Source organism: Geotrypetes seraphini, chromosome 2 (assembly GCF_902459505.1).
Source record: "Geotrypetes seraphini chromosome 2, aGeoSer1.1, whole genome shotgun sequence".
In the NCBI taxonomy this organism is placed as follows: Eukaryota; Metazoa; Chordata; class Amphibia; order Gymnophiona; family Dermophiidae; genus Geotrypetes; species Geotrypetes seraphini.
This window is the reverse complement of record NC_047085.1, coordinates 116,622,081-116,636,482: the sequence shown is the minus strand read 5'-3', so window position 1 is coordinate 116,636,482 and position 14,402 is coordinate 116,622,081. Positions and strand designations below refer to the sequence as shown.

Below are 14,402 nucleotides of genomic sequence, written 5' to 3'. Positions count from 1 at the left end.
GAAGTGGGAGCAGGTTTAATTGTACAGGTAGAAATCCCCTGTCCCAGGATGGGACAGAAATATTAAGGACGCTGTGAAGACTAGACTCACAGCCCAGCATGTCTTCCCTCCCGCGCCAGTCCGATATCACCATCACACTGAACAATCTGCCGGCCTCAGCAATGATTCAATAATGTTGTCCATGACTCTCCTTCCTGCTTTGCATCTGCCATGGGCCACCCGAGCGGAAACAGGAAGTTCCGTCATTGGGGACATACCACAGCAAATAGAAAGCAGGAAGGGGATCTGCGGACAACGTTGCTGAATCACTGCCAAAGCTGGCAGATTTTTCAGCATGACAGCGACATTGGATTGGCGCAGAAGGGAAGACATGCTGGGCCGTGAAAAGGGGAAGTTCTGGGAGCACTGCCATGGGCCTTGTGTTTGACACATGTTCTCTAGTTAATCCAATAAAAAAGGTATTGTTTGGATTCTTTTTGTTCTATGTCTTTTTATTTCTGTTAGTCCACTCTTAACATGGCTGCCACACCATTTCTCTCAAGTAATCTGCCTAGAAACTGACTGACAGAGCAGATTATAAATCCTATAAATAAATTTACCCTACTCCATTGAGAAAAATGGCCATATAACCCTACCCTCTGTTTTCTGTCTGATAACCAATTCCTAATCCACAACTGAACATTGCCTCCTATTCTATGATTCTTTAATTTTCTCAGGAACCTCTCATGAGGAATTTTTGTTAAAAGCTTTCTGAAAATGTAGGTACACTACATCAACTGGCTTATCTTTATCCTCATGTTTATTTACACCTTCAGAGAAGTCATGCCTCACCAATTTGCTTGACATTAACAGCACGAAAAATTGGCCGTGAGACATGAAGTTGGTCACAGTGCTTCAGGAAAGAAACTGAATAGTGGGGCTACCATTTACTGACACTGTGCCCCCAAAGCTACCGCTACCTGCTTCCTAGTTCTCTTGCGTTAGGTGAATCTTATGCGGGATGATGACCTCCTAACCAATTCAGGAGATTTGCAAGTCTGTGGAATATAGACTTCAGAAGCCACGTTCTTTTACAGAAAGGTAATTTCCAGTTTTGAAAGGACTTTCAGTTCTTGAAACAGTGGTTTCCCCTCTATTTCATGTGTACATTTGTTTCGCATTTTGAAGCTGCTGTTCCATGACATGCTGAGAGAGTGGTGAAGAACATAAAAACACAGTTGAAATAAACATAATAAATCTAATGCCGATGTAATAAAATATAATGCTTTATTGATTTTCATTACTTACTTTAGGGCAATATTTTTAAAAAGCTACCCAAAAAAATCACACCATGGCATGCTGACATTTTAAGCCAGAGCTAGTTATGCTCCATTTAAAGAAACTGCAGTAACAAGTGATGTAAAAGGGCTGGTTTATTTTCAAACTAATAGGAAGCTATTTGAGGCATATGATTCATCTGTGTAACTGCAGAAAACTTCACTAGCTTTTCATAAAAAGGAACACAAATAAACCAAACAAAAAATTGCTTTTTTATGGCCAGAAGTTCTGCTGATAATTTACAACTGTTAATTCCTCTTTGGCAAAGCACAGGCAGCCTCTATTCTGAATTTGGTTAAGAGCAAATAAATTAGCATTAAATTTGAGAGAAACAAAACTGCAGTGTTCAGTTAGTTTTGGTTTATGCCACCTTGTCATTTTTCTTGGTTGTTCATAGTTTGAGCAAGGAACAGATCAAGCTAGTTTTGGAATCGGCTTTCTTTAAGCCAGGGGTGTCAAAAGTCCCTCCTGGAGGGCCGCAATCCAGTCGGAGATTTCCCCAATGAATATGCATGAGATCTATTTGCATGCACTGCTTTCATTGTATGCTAATAGATCTCATGCATATTCATTGGGGAAATCCTGAAAACCTGACTGGATTGCGGCCCTCAAGGAGGGACTTTGACACCCCTGCTTTAAGCTATGATTGTTAAGTACACAGTGTCCATTCTGAAATTTTGTCACAGTCTGCTTCAAACCAGGGCCATGACTGTAAGGGGGCACATAAGAACGTAAGAAACGCCTTCACCGGATCAGACCCTAGGTCCATCTAGTCCGGCGACCCGCACACGCGGAGGCCAAGCCAGGTGCTCCCTGATGGAGACCTTGATTACCCGTATCCCTCAATGTGATTTGCAAGAAGGTAGGCATCCAACTTGCGCTTGAATCCCAAAATGGTAGTCTCCGTCACAACCTCCTCCGGGAGAGCATTCCAAGCGTCCACCACTCGCTGTGCGAAACAGAACTTCCTGACATTCGTCCTTGACCTGCCGCCCCTCAGTTTGAGTCCATGACCTCTTGTTCGTGTCACATTTGACAATGTGAATAACGGTGCCTCTTGCTCTATTTTGTCAAATCCTTTTAGTATTTTAAAAGTCTCTATCATATCCCCTCGCAGTCTCCTCTTTTCAAGGGTGAACAGTCCCAGTTTTTTGAGGCGCTCTTTATAGCTCAAATTATCCATTCCTTTTACTAGTTTTGTGGCTCGCCTCTGTACCCTCTCCAGCAGGGTTATATCCTTCTTTAGGTATGGAGACAAGTGTTGGATACAGTATTCCAAGTGTGGTCTGACCATTGCTCTGTAAAGCGGCAAAATGACGTCCACCAATCTACTCGTGATTCCCTTCTTTATCATCTTGTTTGCCTTCTTTGCCGCCGCTGCGCATTGAGCCGACGGCTTAAGGGTCCTGTCTATTAGTACCCCCAGGTCCCTTTCTTGTTCGCTTTTGCCCAATGTTATACCTAACATTTTATATTCCTGTTCCTTGTTTTTCCTACCCAGGTGCATCACCTTGCATTTTTCTATGTTGAACTTCATCTGCCACTTTTCCGCCCATGTCTCCATAAAGATCATTCAGGCCCCACAACTGATGTACCATCTGCTTGACATATTTGTCAGAACGGCTAGGTGCAAGCAAACAAGAGCATCCTCCATGTCCTAGTGAGATCCAAGGATCGAGAATGTAAATAACTGGCACTGACGAGTCAATCAAATCCTTGTACCTTTATTTAGGTGGCTCATCCACTATGTGCACCATTCCAGAAGCCCCGCTACTCTCTCCTCTTCTCTCTTCCAACATATCCATGTACCAAAACCCAGGTGCTAGGTGGGCTTCCAAGCAGGCGAGTCTTTTTCCCTCAAGGTTGTGCACTATAATGTTCCCCCATACCAAACAGTTGAATTCAAAGAGGTTAGCCAGTGAGGGGATACCGATAACTGGACCCTAGACAGTACAAATCACAAAATCCTGGTCCACTCTAAGAATGCTTAAATAGAACTGTTTAGTAGATTCCCAAAAATATACCTGGGATCGCAGTTGATGTGGCACTAGTAGAGCCTTACCAGTTTGACAGGACCAAGGTCATTCTGTAGATGGTGCTGTCCCTGTACTGCACTGAGACAGGAGGTCTTCTGTCTCACGTGATGGCCAGTTAGCACTGTTGAATCCATCATAGTGGAGAAGGCAGATCTTAAGGAGTCTGAGCAGTTCTCAGATGCCAGGCTCGATTTAGGACAGGAGGAATCCAAGTCCTCTCCCGCGACATTTTGGTTTCTTAGCAGGTTCACTTTGAGTGGTGGATGACTCCAGCTCTTTCAGGAACATCATGGCAAGGCTTTCGGGCAAGGGGGGAAACCCCATAGCAGTACTGGCCTCATACCAGTTGTCCACGGAGGCTGTCTGTTCTGCTTTGTAGCCTCTCCCTTAGTTGATGGGGACCCCTGAGGGTGAATCCCTTGTGGTAGAACTCGTTGGCTCATCACTGCTGTCCGAGCAGTTTAGGCAGCTTGGAGTAGTGCTGCCCGATTTCCGATTCGAATCGATTCACCGATTCACTTTGGGTGAATCGATTTGAATCGATGTGTATTTTTAAAAAATCGGCCTCTCCGATTCGGGGCCCAACCTCCCCGTGCCCGGCTGTCATCGCGCTCACAAATCCTGCCACTCAAAACATTTTTTTTTTAAAACCCTCTCACCGGCTTGTGGATTCCCTGGCCTGACTCGGCACAGCATGAAGTTGTGTTTGACTCCGGCTAAAGAAAGTACAAAAGAAAAAAAACCAGGCTATTTTTCAAACCCTCCCCGTAACACTAGCCTGTATTAGCAGCTGCACCACTCTCTCCTTCCGTAGCTATAGCGAGCCAATTCACTTCTGCAGCCTCAGAGCCTTTGTTAAGCCGTCCCGCCTCTGATGATGCAACTTCCTTCTTCCTCGGAGGCGGGACGGGACCTGGGAGATAAGAGGGAGGGGGGCTGATAGGAGGCAAGAAGAGGAGGGAGTGATGCTGCTAGACCTGGGAGGTGAGTGGGTAAGGTACTGCTTCTAGTCAGAGGGGAGGGAAAGGGAAGGGAGAGGAGCCCTGCTAGTCAGAGAGGAGAGATGCTGTTTGCCCTGGGGGTGGAAAGGAGAGGTGCTACAGCTAGTTGGTGGGGGAAACGGAAGTAGAGGGGAGGGAGAGGTACTGTTGGAGCTGAGTGGAGGAGGGAGGTGAGAGGGACAGGTGCTGCTGGATTGGGAACAGAGGAGAGTGCTGCTGGACTTAAAATGCTTCAAGATACCATTCCCATTGTCTTAGCAAATGTGCCAGAAAAAGATATTTGACTTCATCTTTGAGTTTCTAGGACCATTCATCTGGAACAGTCTACCTATGTGCCTGTGATAACCCATCCCATGCTATCACTTCAGGAAAAATTTAGACATATCTGTTCTCCTTGTAACTGCTAAACGTTGTCAATGGAACTGGTCTCAGTCCTTATCTATTGCTTATCTCTAAAGATGAACCATCATTGTTAAATCTTTCATCTCCAAACCTTGAGTCATTAATGTAAAATCCTCTCGCTGTGAACTGCATTGATTCCATGTAGAAAATTTTGGGATACAAGAAGTTGTATTGTAGATAAATAAAGGGGCTCTCCTTCAGAATGGATGGTCCAAAAGACAATTTTGGCACCAAAAAGCTTCTTTGGGGGTATAGCTACTGCCACTAGCACACCCCTTCAGAAACACCAAGAGCTACATTGGCTTCTATTAGGATCTGCTTCCAGAAATTACTAGAAATTTTGACATGAGCCTCTGATAGCTACTGGAGCCAGCAGATGTGCAACTCTTCACAGTTTTCCCTTGAAACTCCCTATTCCTACAGGTATAGAGAGCTTGAACAGGAAAAAGCAAGAGGTCAAAAGTGCAGATGTAACTAGCGCTGCAAGCTGCTAAGGCTGCAGTAAAACTACAGCACTGATCATGTACTTTTTGCAAAGCTGGCAGCTATCACTGGATAAGAGCTGAAGGTTGGTAAACAGTCAAGGGAAACGTATGCACACTGAAATATAGTACTTATCTTTCCATGCTGTTATACTTGCTACTACCATAAAATCTGTTAGCTAAGAAAGCATTTCTGAAAGTGGAACAGACAAGCTTCAACTCTACAGAGATTAACAGGTAATTTAGGCATTTTCCTTGACCCTGGAAGGTTTATAATCTGTTTGTATATTAGGCCATGGAAGGTTAAGGGGGGAATTCATCAAGCCATGTTAGTGTTTTATGTCGCATTATTTGCCCCTTAATATAATTGAAAGGGATCTAATGTAGCTCAATTTCCTATAGCGATATTTAAATTGCTGCATGTTTTGCATCTCATTATTATTCAGATACCCTAATACAACTTGCAGTATTATACCACAAGACACATTAGGTCCAAAATATCAGGCTAAAGCTCTGTTCACTCTCCACCTACATAATGGAAGCCTCCACTCCCCTCATCTTCACATGTCCCAAGACCCCCCTAAAGGGGGGTGCCTGTAACCTCCTGCCCAGTTCAGCACCTTTCCCAAAATGAAGCCCTTAGTGGTAGTCTCTCATGACTACCACTAGGGGGTCATGTTTTCTTATAGGTGTGATGAAAAATTTCTCAATGTCATAGTAGCCAAAATCTGTCCATAAAGCTAAGGTCTTGTATAGGGGGTAGAGTTGCTCAGATTTGATTCAGCCCTCAAAGAAATGATTAACTAAACCCTTGGTGACAGCCAGTAATGGTCAAAAATCATCAAAGAATGGTCAGCAATATCTGAAGCATTAGTTTGTGAAAGTGAACAAACATAATGTTGAAGTTGGTGATAAGAATACGTACCAATCTCTAGGTGGTAAATCAAGTTTATTAAGTTTCAAGTTTATTAAAAATTTGATATACCACCTTATCAATAAATTTATTTCAAGGTGGTTATACATTTTAAAATAGGGTAAAAACAGATAATACAAATTAACATAACTTTAACAAAATAAACATACACAATTAGACAAAAAACTAACATACTCGACTGGATAAACAGGTACGAGAGGAAAAAAGGGGAAAACTACAATGATTAAAGAAAAGTAAGGTATAAAGGTATAAACAAAAGGGAGGGGTTAAAAACAAGTAAGCCCAATAAAAGCGGACTCATAAAAGATAATTTTTTTTTTTTTTTAATCCTTAAAAGAACATTTATACTTGAAAGGCATCTTTGAAAAGGAATGTCTTAAGAAAAGATTTAAATTTCTCAAGATTGGTTGTAAATATTCTGTAAATCAGGATAAGGTAATTTTGGTTCATCTGCCTCCAATACATGGTCCAATAAGGTCAATCCAGTGGGGTTGTTTAGTTTTCATATGTATAGGTTTGGTGTTGGGATAGTGATGTGTCAGTTTATGTTTGTATAATTTGTATGATATTTGCTGCTTTGACTTTGTAATGCATTGAATTGTAATGCTTTTTGGTGTATGTAGGGATGTCACACAGGAAACACACACACACAGTCTTAGAGTAGGGATGGAGGCGCTGCCAGGGGCTAGCTCTGAGGGTGTCAGGTCAAAAGCGCGCCGGGACAAAGGCGCGCGCAGACAATTGAGTGCAGAGCGGAGGCACACGCCGCAGAAAATTACTGTTTTTAGGGCTCCGACGGGGGGGGGGCGTGGGGGGGAACCCCCCCACTTTACTTAATAGAGATCGCGCCGCGTTGTGGGGGCGTTGTGGGGGTTGTAACCCCCCACATTTTACTGAAAACTTCACTTTTTCCCTGTTTTTAGGGAAAAAGTTAAGTTTACAGTAAAATATGGAGGGTTACAACCCCCCAAAACCCCCACAATGCCGGCGCAATCTCTATTAAGTAAACTGGGGGGGCTCCCCAACAAAAATCCCCGTTGGAGCCCCTAAAAACTGTAATTTTCTTCGGTGCGCGCCTCCGTCTTGCGCTCAGTTGTCGGCGCGCGCCTTTGTCTTTCGCGGGGTTGTCTATGAACCGCTCCGAGTCTCTTTTTATTATGCTTCTAAGCTAATGACATCATAGTAGCTCCTTCGTTTACACATCTCATGATTGGTGGGTACAAAGGTACATGCTTTTACATTGGTGGATACAAAGAAAGGTACATGCTTATACATCGTGATCACCCTCCCTTTACCTCGTGATCATCCTCCAACTCAGCACTTAGACAAGGACCTGATTAACACGTGGACAGAGCCTGAGTCTTTGCACGTATGCAATGCCAATGCAATGCCTGTAAGCTGATGTCCTTTCCAAATAAGGACAGCTCAAATAAGATAAGCATGTGACAGTCCAAAGGTTATAATGCATGCTCCTTAAGCTTCTCAGGATAAGCCTTAAACTCAGGGCCTGCTTTTGCACGTAGGCAGGGTCTGATCTCTAACAAGTTAAGGGATAAGATAAAGGTAGATTTAGGTCAGGTTAATATGTGACAAGGGTCTTGTGACAAGATGCTAGCATTTTCCTTTACTTAGAATGGCTGCATGGTAAGAAGGGAGAGGGAATGGGAATAATTCATAATTCTTTCACAGGGGCTCATAATTCTTTCACAGGGGCTCAGATCCTTACACAAGGCCTCAGATCAGTGTGCCAACCTGGCCTGTGAGCAAATCATCATGCCCTGGTTCAGAAATGCATCCCTTCAGGTATAAGTCTATATAATAAAAAGAACTTTCCAGTAGCAGCCTAGCCACAAAACCTGTCTTCAGTACGCCCAGGTGGGACACAAGGAGGCAGCTAGTGTGAAGAAGAGGATGCAGATGAGTGTGTCTCTGGAGATGTCTCCACTCCCATCTTGCAGAAGACAATTTGCTAGTCTTTACGTGAATAATATACACCAAGTGCATCTTGGCTCCCAGATTGCTATCAAACTCAATATCACAATAATTAGTGGTATGAAAAATCCAGTCTCTTACAATTCTTAACTGAAGGATGAGACTTGATATACTGCTTTTTCTGTGTGGTTTACACAATCAAAGCAGTTTAGATGGAGCAATGAGGAATAAAGGGACTTGCCCAGAGTCACTAGAAGCTGCAGTGGGAATCAAACTCACAACCTCAGGGCTCTGTTCTGGAACCTTTTCTTTTCTCTATCTACACTTCTTCCATTGGTGCTCTAATCTCTTCACACAGCTTCCAGTACCATCTATGTTAACGATTCACAAATTTACCTCTCTAAGCCTGAAATTTCTATGGCAATCCAGGCCCAAGCCTTAGCCTGCTTGTGACATTGCTATGGCTCACCGCCATCTAAAGTTAAACATGACCAAGACTGTACTCCTTATCTTTCCTCCTAAACCTGCCCCTCCTCTTTCTAGGTTCTCTATTTTGGTGGATAATGCTCTTATCCTCCCTATCTCATTGGTTCACAACCTTGGGGTCATCTTTTGACTAGTCTCTATCCTTCTCAACAAGCTGCCAAAATTTGTCACTAAAATCTATGCTTTCTTTTCCTAACACGCTGCCAAGACCATTCTCCAAGCCCTTGTCACCTCTTACCTGGATTACTGCAATGTGCTTCTCGCGGGTCTCCCATCAATCCATCTGTCCCCCTTCAATCTGTCCAGAATTTTGCTTCACACCTCATATTCTTCAAGTGTCGTTATGCTCCATGTTATCACTCTCCTCAATAATAATAAAATAATAAAAGTTTATATACCGCAGGACCGTAAAGTTCTATGCAGTTTACAATGGTTAAAAATACTACAAATTGAGTAAAACTTTCAAAGTTAAAAAATAGTAACTAAAAACATTAAAAATCAATTATTGTATAAGATTTTGCAAATCAGCTACCTAAATGCTTCAAGAACAAATATGTTTTTAGGTGTCTCCTAAATTCCTCATAAGTATTAATAAGCAAAAGCAATTTTTCCAAATGTTTACCTCATAATGCTGCCTGATACGAAAAAAGATGTTGATGATATTTTTTTAAGTTTACCTTCTCTAACCGATGGGGAAATAAAATTCAAGTGTAAGCTTCTCTTGTGTCTATTGGTTGGAAAAGAAAAAAGATCAATTATATATTTAGGAGCTAACCTTAAAACAAAAACAGCCAAACTTAAATTTCACACATGCCTCTATCGGAAGCCAATGTTGATAAGAAGGTGTTAACATGATCGAATTTCAAGTCATTTCATTGGCTCCCTGTCTACTTTTCTCTGGGCTGGACTAGTGGAAACAGCATCTTGGGGTGGGCTCATCTCGGTGGGAGAGGGTGGGAGGTGGATTGCAAGCACCAGTGGGGGTGGGGGGTCAGAAGGGAGGTGTCAGAATTGGTGAGGGGGTAAAATGATAGAAGCACTTGCGGGTCTGGGTGAATATCAACTGGGACCCACATAAGTGCTGGAAGCCAGCACAACTTTAGCACTGGATATTGAGTGCCAGAACCCAGACGTGGCACAGTATAAGAACGTAAGAATTGCCGCTGCTGGGCCAGACCAGTGGTCCATTGTGCCCAGCAGTCCGCTCACGCAGCGACCCTCTGGTCAAAGACCAGCGCCCTAACTGAGACTAGCCCTACCTGCGTATGTTCTGGTTCAGCAGGAACTTTTCTAACTTTGTCTTGAATCCCTGGAGGGTGTTTTCCCCTATGACAAACTCCAGAAGAGTGTTCCAGTTCTCTACCACTCTCTGGGTGAAGAAGAACTTCCTTATGTTCGTACGGAATCTATCCCCTTTCAATTTTAGAGAGTGCCCTCTCATTCTCCCTACCTTGTAGAGGGTGAACAACCTGTCCTTATCTATTCCCTTCAGTACCTTGAATGTTTCAATCATGTCCCCTCTCAATCTCCTCTGTTCGAGGGAGAAAAGGCACAGTTTCTCTAATCTTTCACTGTACGGCAACTCCTCCAGCCCTTTAACCATTTTAGTCGCTCTTCTCTGGACCCTTTCGAGTAGTACCGTGTCCTTCTTCATGTACGGCGACCAGTGCTGCATATCAGGGGCTAATTAAACATGGAACAGTGTTTAAGAAGCTGCTGACCACCGCCAGCTGAATATCCAACTGGACTGATTTTATTTCTGCAATTGTTAGGCTCCCAAATTAGCATTCGGGCAGATGATTATCTCCTATCGGAAGCATCATCACAATCTCATAGTTAACTAAAACTTAAACTCATCTGTATGTGATGGAATTTTGTAGATTGCATGGGTGTAACCCAGATTACTTCCTCGTTGCCGCATACCCCTGCTTCTTAATGGCTTTAGCACTATGGTTCACATTACAGTAAGTTCAAATCCTTCCCCTTTTCAGCCTACCCTGTCCTTCCTGAACAGCTGCTGCTTTTTCCTATGACGAGAATCAGTTGAAACATCACTCTTGTGCAAGAAACTATAATTTCTTACTTATGAATAAAGTTGCAATTCTGTAGTTCTCTAACTTTTTGTAAAGCTCACGGTTTTATAAGACGTAAAAAGGCTTGCTTATTTAAGTTAAATGTGTTCACAGATCACTTTTCCGCAGCATTTCTGGGGGAGAGTTTTTCAAAGTGACTCTCTCTGTAGATAAACATATATACAGTAAAACCTTGGATTGTAAGTAACTTGGCTTGCAAGTGCTTTTGCATGACTAGCAAAGCATTTTATTAAATTTTAACTTGATATACAAGCAATGTCTTGCAATACAAGTACATACAGTTTACACACATCACAACATTAGAACTGAGCCGATGGTTATTCTCTCTGACACTGCAAGAGTGTAGTGACTGTTCTAAATAAGCAAAGTACATACAGTATTTTGTATTAAAGTTTGTGGGTTGTGGAACGAATCGTCTGAGTTTCCATTATTTCTTATGGGGAAATTCGCTTTGATATACGAGTGTTTTGGATTACAAGCATGGTTTCGGAATGAATTATGCTCGTAAACCAAGGTTTTACTGTATATGTGGGAAAGCAAGCGATCCCCAACCCAAATAGAGCAGATAGAAGAAGAAAAAAACAAACCCAACCAACCCACACACCCCCTCTCGCGCCCCCATCCACCCCACCCGTCTGCCCATGCAACCCCAAAATTTGGGAAAGGAATTTAGGACCTCACTGCATGCCCTGGGTGCTAGGGACTGAATGTAGGGGTCCCATATCTGAAGGAATTGTCATTTATGTTTATAGCTGGTAGAGGCTACTCTTCTCCAAAAGCAAAAGTGTATGAAGTCTGTTTCTCCAAGCCCAAAAGGAGGGAACCGCCGCAGTAGTCCACACCGACAGGAATATCTTTTTCCCTCCCAAACTCCAACCCTCCACATAAACAGCCCTTCAAGGGAAGCCAAAAAGCTTCATATTTATCAAACAGAATGCCTGCTGCCGATAGCAGTAAGGTACAATCAAAAAGGGACTCCACATAGCGGAGCACTAATCTCCAAAACCTTGGGACACTAATCTCTTAACTTTGGGACACAACCAAAAGGCATGAATATACAATTGGACATGATGAGTATATTTCTGACAATCGGGTGATGGTATAAATCCCGAAAGATGAAGCTGGCTCTGTGTATAATATGCCCGATGGAGCACCCGATATTGACACTTTCGCAAGTCTGCATTAACCGAAATGCTCGGAATCCATCTAATCAAAGCTTCCAAATCCAACAAATTTTGGGGAATACCCAAATCAGTACACCATCTCTCCTGTAAGACAACCCGACTAGGGATGAAATAAGACCCTGAAGGGTTATATGCAACCCAGAGACGGTGAAGCCATCCTCCAAGTAAGGTTGCAACCTTACTTGGAGCATTGGAAATGGACCTCAATGGGATACAAAATAGGAGAGAAAAGTCCAAGGTAATGAGAAAGTGTGGAGCCTTGAGGAACTCTCTGATGCAATCAGCAACACCTATTTAACATCTTCGGTAAAGTCCTGTACGAGCTGGGTGTAGACTATCATATCTATGCCAACAACATACTTCAAGTTAAACAACCCTACTCTGGAACCACAGAGTTTATAACCTCAAATACAGTGAACCCAATGGCTCCAAATAAATTGACTCAAACTCAACATAGAGAAAACAAATGTAATGCTACTGAGCAACCGCAACAACACTGTATTTCCTTCCTCAGTTAAAATTCACAGTACTGAGATATAACTGACAAATTGCTTAAAATCACTAGGCATACTCTTTGACCCTGCCCTAACAATGAAAGACCACATCACCCATACACTGAAAAAAATCTTCCTCAAACTAAACCCCTAAGAGAATACTATCCAATGAGACTTGTTATCCAAAGCACCATCACACCCCACCTTGACTACTTCAATGCTTTACTGATGGGAGTCCCAAAAAAATACCTAAAAGCTCTGCAATCTGCTCAAAACACAATGGTTAGAATGATTCACAGTATCCCCAGACATGAACATATTACACCAATACCTATCTCTCTACACTGGCTACCAACAGAAGATCACATCTGATATAAAATCATGATGCTAGTTTTCAAAGCCCTGATAGGCATGCTATCTCCATTACTGAAATCAATGCTACATATCCATCAACCTACTAGACCACTACAGTCTTGAAAAAGTAACCTCCTTGAAATACCCTCTGCTCGAGCAATCTACCTTGAAGAATACAGGAACTCTGTTTATATTTTTTTTTATTTAATTCTTTATTGATTTATCAAACTTCAGTCGTGCAATACACAAACTATTCACATAAAATGAGTCAATAAAGCACAATCAACTTACAAATATTTCCTCCCACCCACAATAAAACACAGAAGCATAGATTTTCCCAATAACCATACCCTATTTGAATTATTAATATCCTCCCACCCACTACAAATGTAAATATTCAAAGACCAAATTAGAACAGAAATAGCCCCCCCCCCCACCCATTCCTGGATGTGTACAAATAAACAAAAACTGGCTCACAACCAAAGACCTACTATAATAAAGTAATATAAGATGTCAACGGGCCCCAAACCAATTTAACTAAATTACTGTGCCTCAAACTATCGGCATACATTTTTTTCACATCTATAGCTGGAGCACAGGTTTGCCCACCAGAAAGGGAAATTTAGACTATTAGAATTCTTCCAGTTTCGGGTAACCCCTAGTGGGGGAACCAATTCCTAGAACAAATGCGGTTAGACATTCAAATCCTCACTAAAAACACATATGTTCAAAAATATTTATTCCAACTGCTAATCCATGTTGAAATCCTAATAAATAGATGCAAGTGAACAGACTTAAGAACTTGAATCCAAACTATTGATATGATGTTACTAAGTTAAATGTTTGAATGCAACTTGTTTTATCCCTAACACCAATGTTTTTTGTACCCCCTGTCCTATATATCATGAAAATTATTTTGTGTTACATCTTAAATTATGTATGTAGAGCTGTAATCTGCCTAGAAATGAAATGAGTGCAGAATATAAATCCTTCAAATAAATAAAATACTATATACTCTAATATAAACTTGGATTTTTGGGCCAAAAAATTGGCCCAAAAATGGGGCCCCTGGTTTATATTCAGGCCAGCGCCCCTCTCCCAGACTTACTGCAGGCCGCTGCCAGGTTCTGCATCCTGCCCCTCTTCCTGCCCTGTCTGTCGTACCTCCTCTGCCGATCCCTGGTGGTCCAGAGGTGCAGCGGACAGGAACGAGCTTTCCACGCTCCTGCCCCGCTTCTAACCCGGTTGGTCAGTGGCTGCCACGAGTTCTGGTTTCTTCAGGCCCTGAGTGGCATCGAGCGGGAGCTACTGCTCAGCGCTGAGCGGCTTCCTGACTGGCTCCTGCAAATTCGACAAACCTTAACTCAACTTGATCTAGCAACTATGTCTGCCTAACTCTTTATGTAATCTGCACTGAATCTTTAAGGAAAAGAATGGAATATAAATAATACTATTTGCGAATACAGAATACATGCACGTTGTGACCAGTCAGGCTCTAGGCCTGCCAAGGTCCCTATGAAAGCTGGAAGAAAGGGTGGCAAGAAGCCCAAAAAGGGGATTGCCAAGGCCAGCTCCCAGTACCAATCTGCCCCCACTTGAGGATGCCACCAACCCAGAATAGGGGGAAGAGGAAGCCCTGCACAATCACTACCATCCACACAGCAGGGCTGGGAACATAGATTTTAAA

General features: G+C 42.6%; 1 protein-coding gene across 11 annotated transcripts in view; it reads left to right on the top strand.

Annotated features, from left to right (window-relative positions):
- Positions 1-14,402, top strand: part of LYN (LYN proto-oncogene, Src family tyrosine kinase) — a 242,633-nt gene that overhangs the window by 62,898 nt on the left and 165,333 nt on the right. For 2 of the 11 annotated variants that reach the window (XM_033933637.1, XM_033933631.1), the window contains exon 1: positions 845-1,080. The exons of the other annotated variants lie outside the window; for them this stretch is intronic. The gene's annotated coding sequence lies outside the window, so the exon portion shown is untranslated. Of the gene's footprint in view, positions 1-844; positions 1,081-14,402 lie in introns of those variants that run through there. 11 annotated transcript variants of the gene reach the window in all.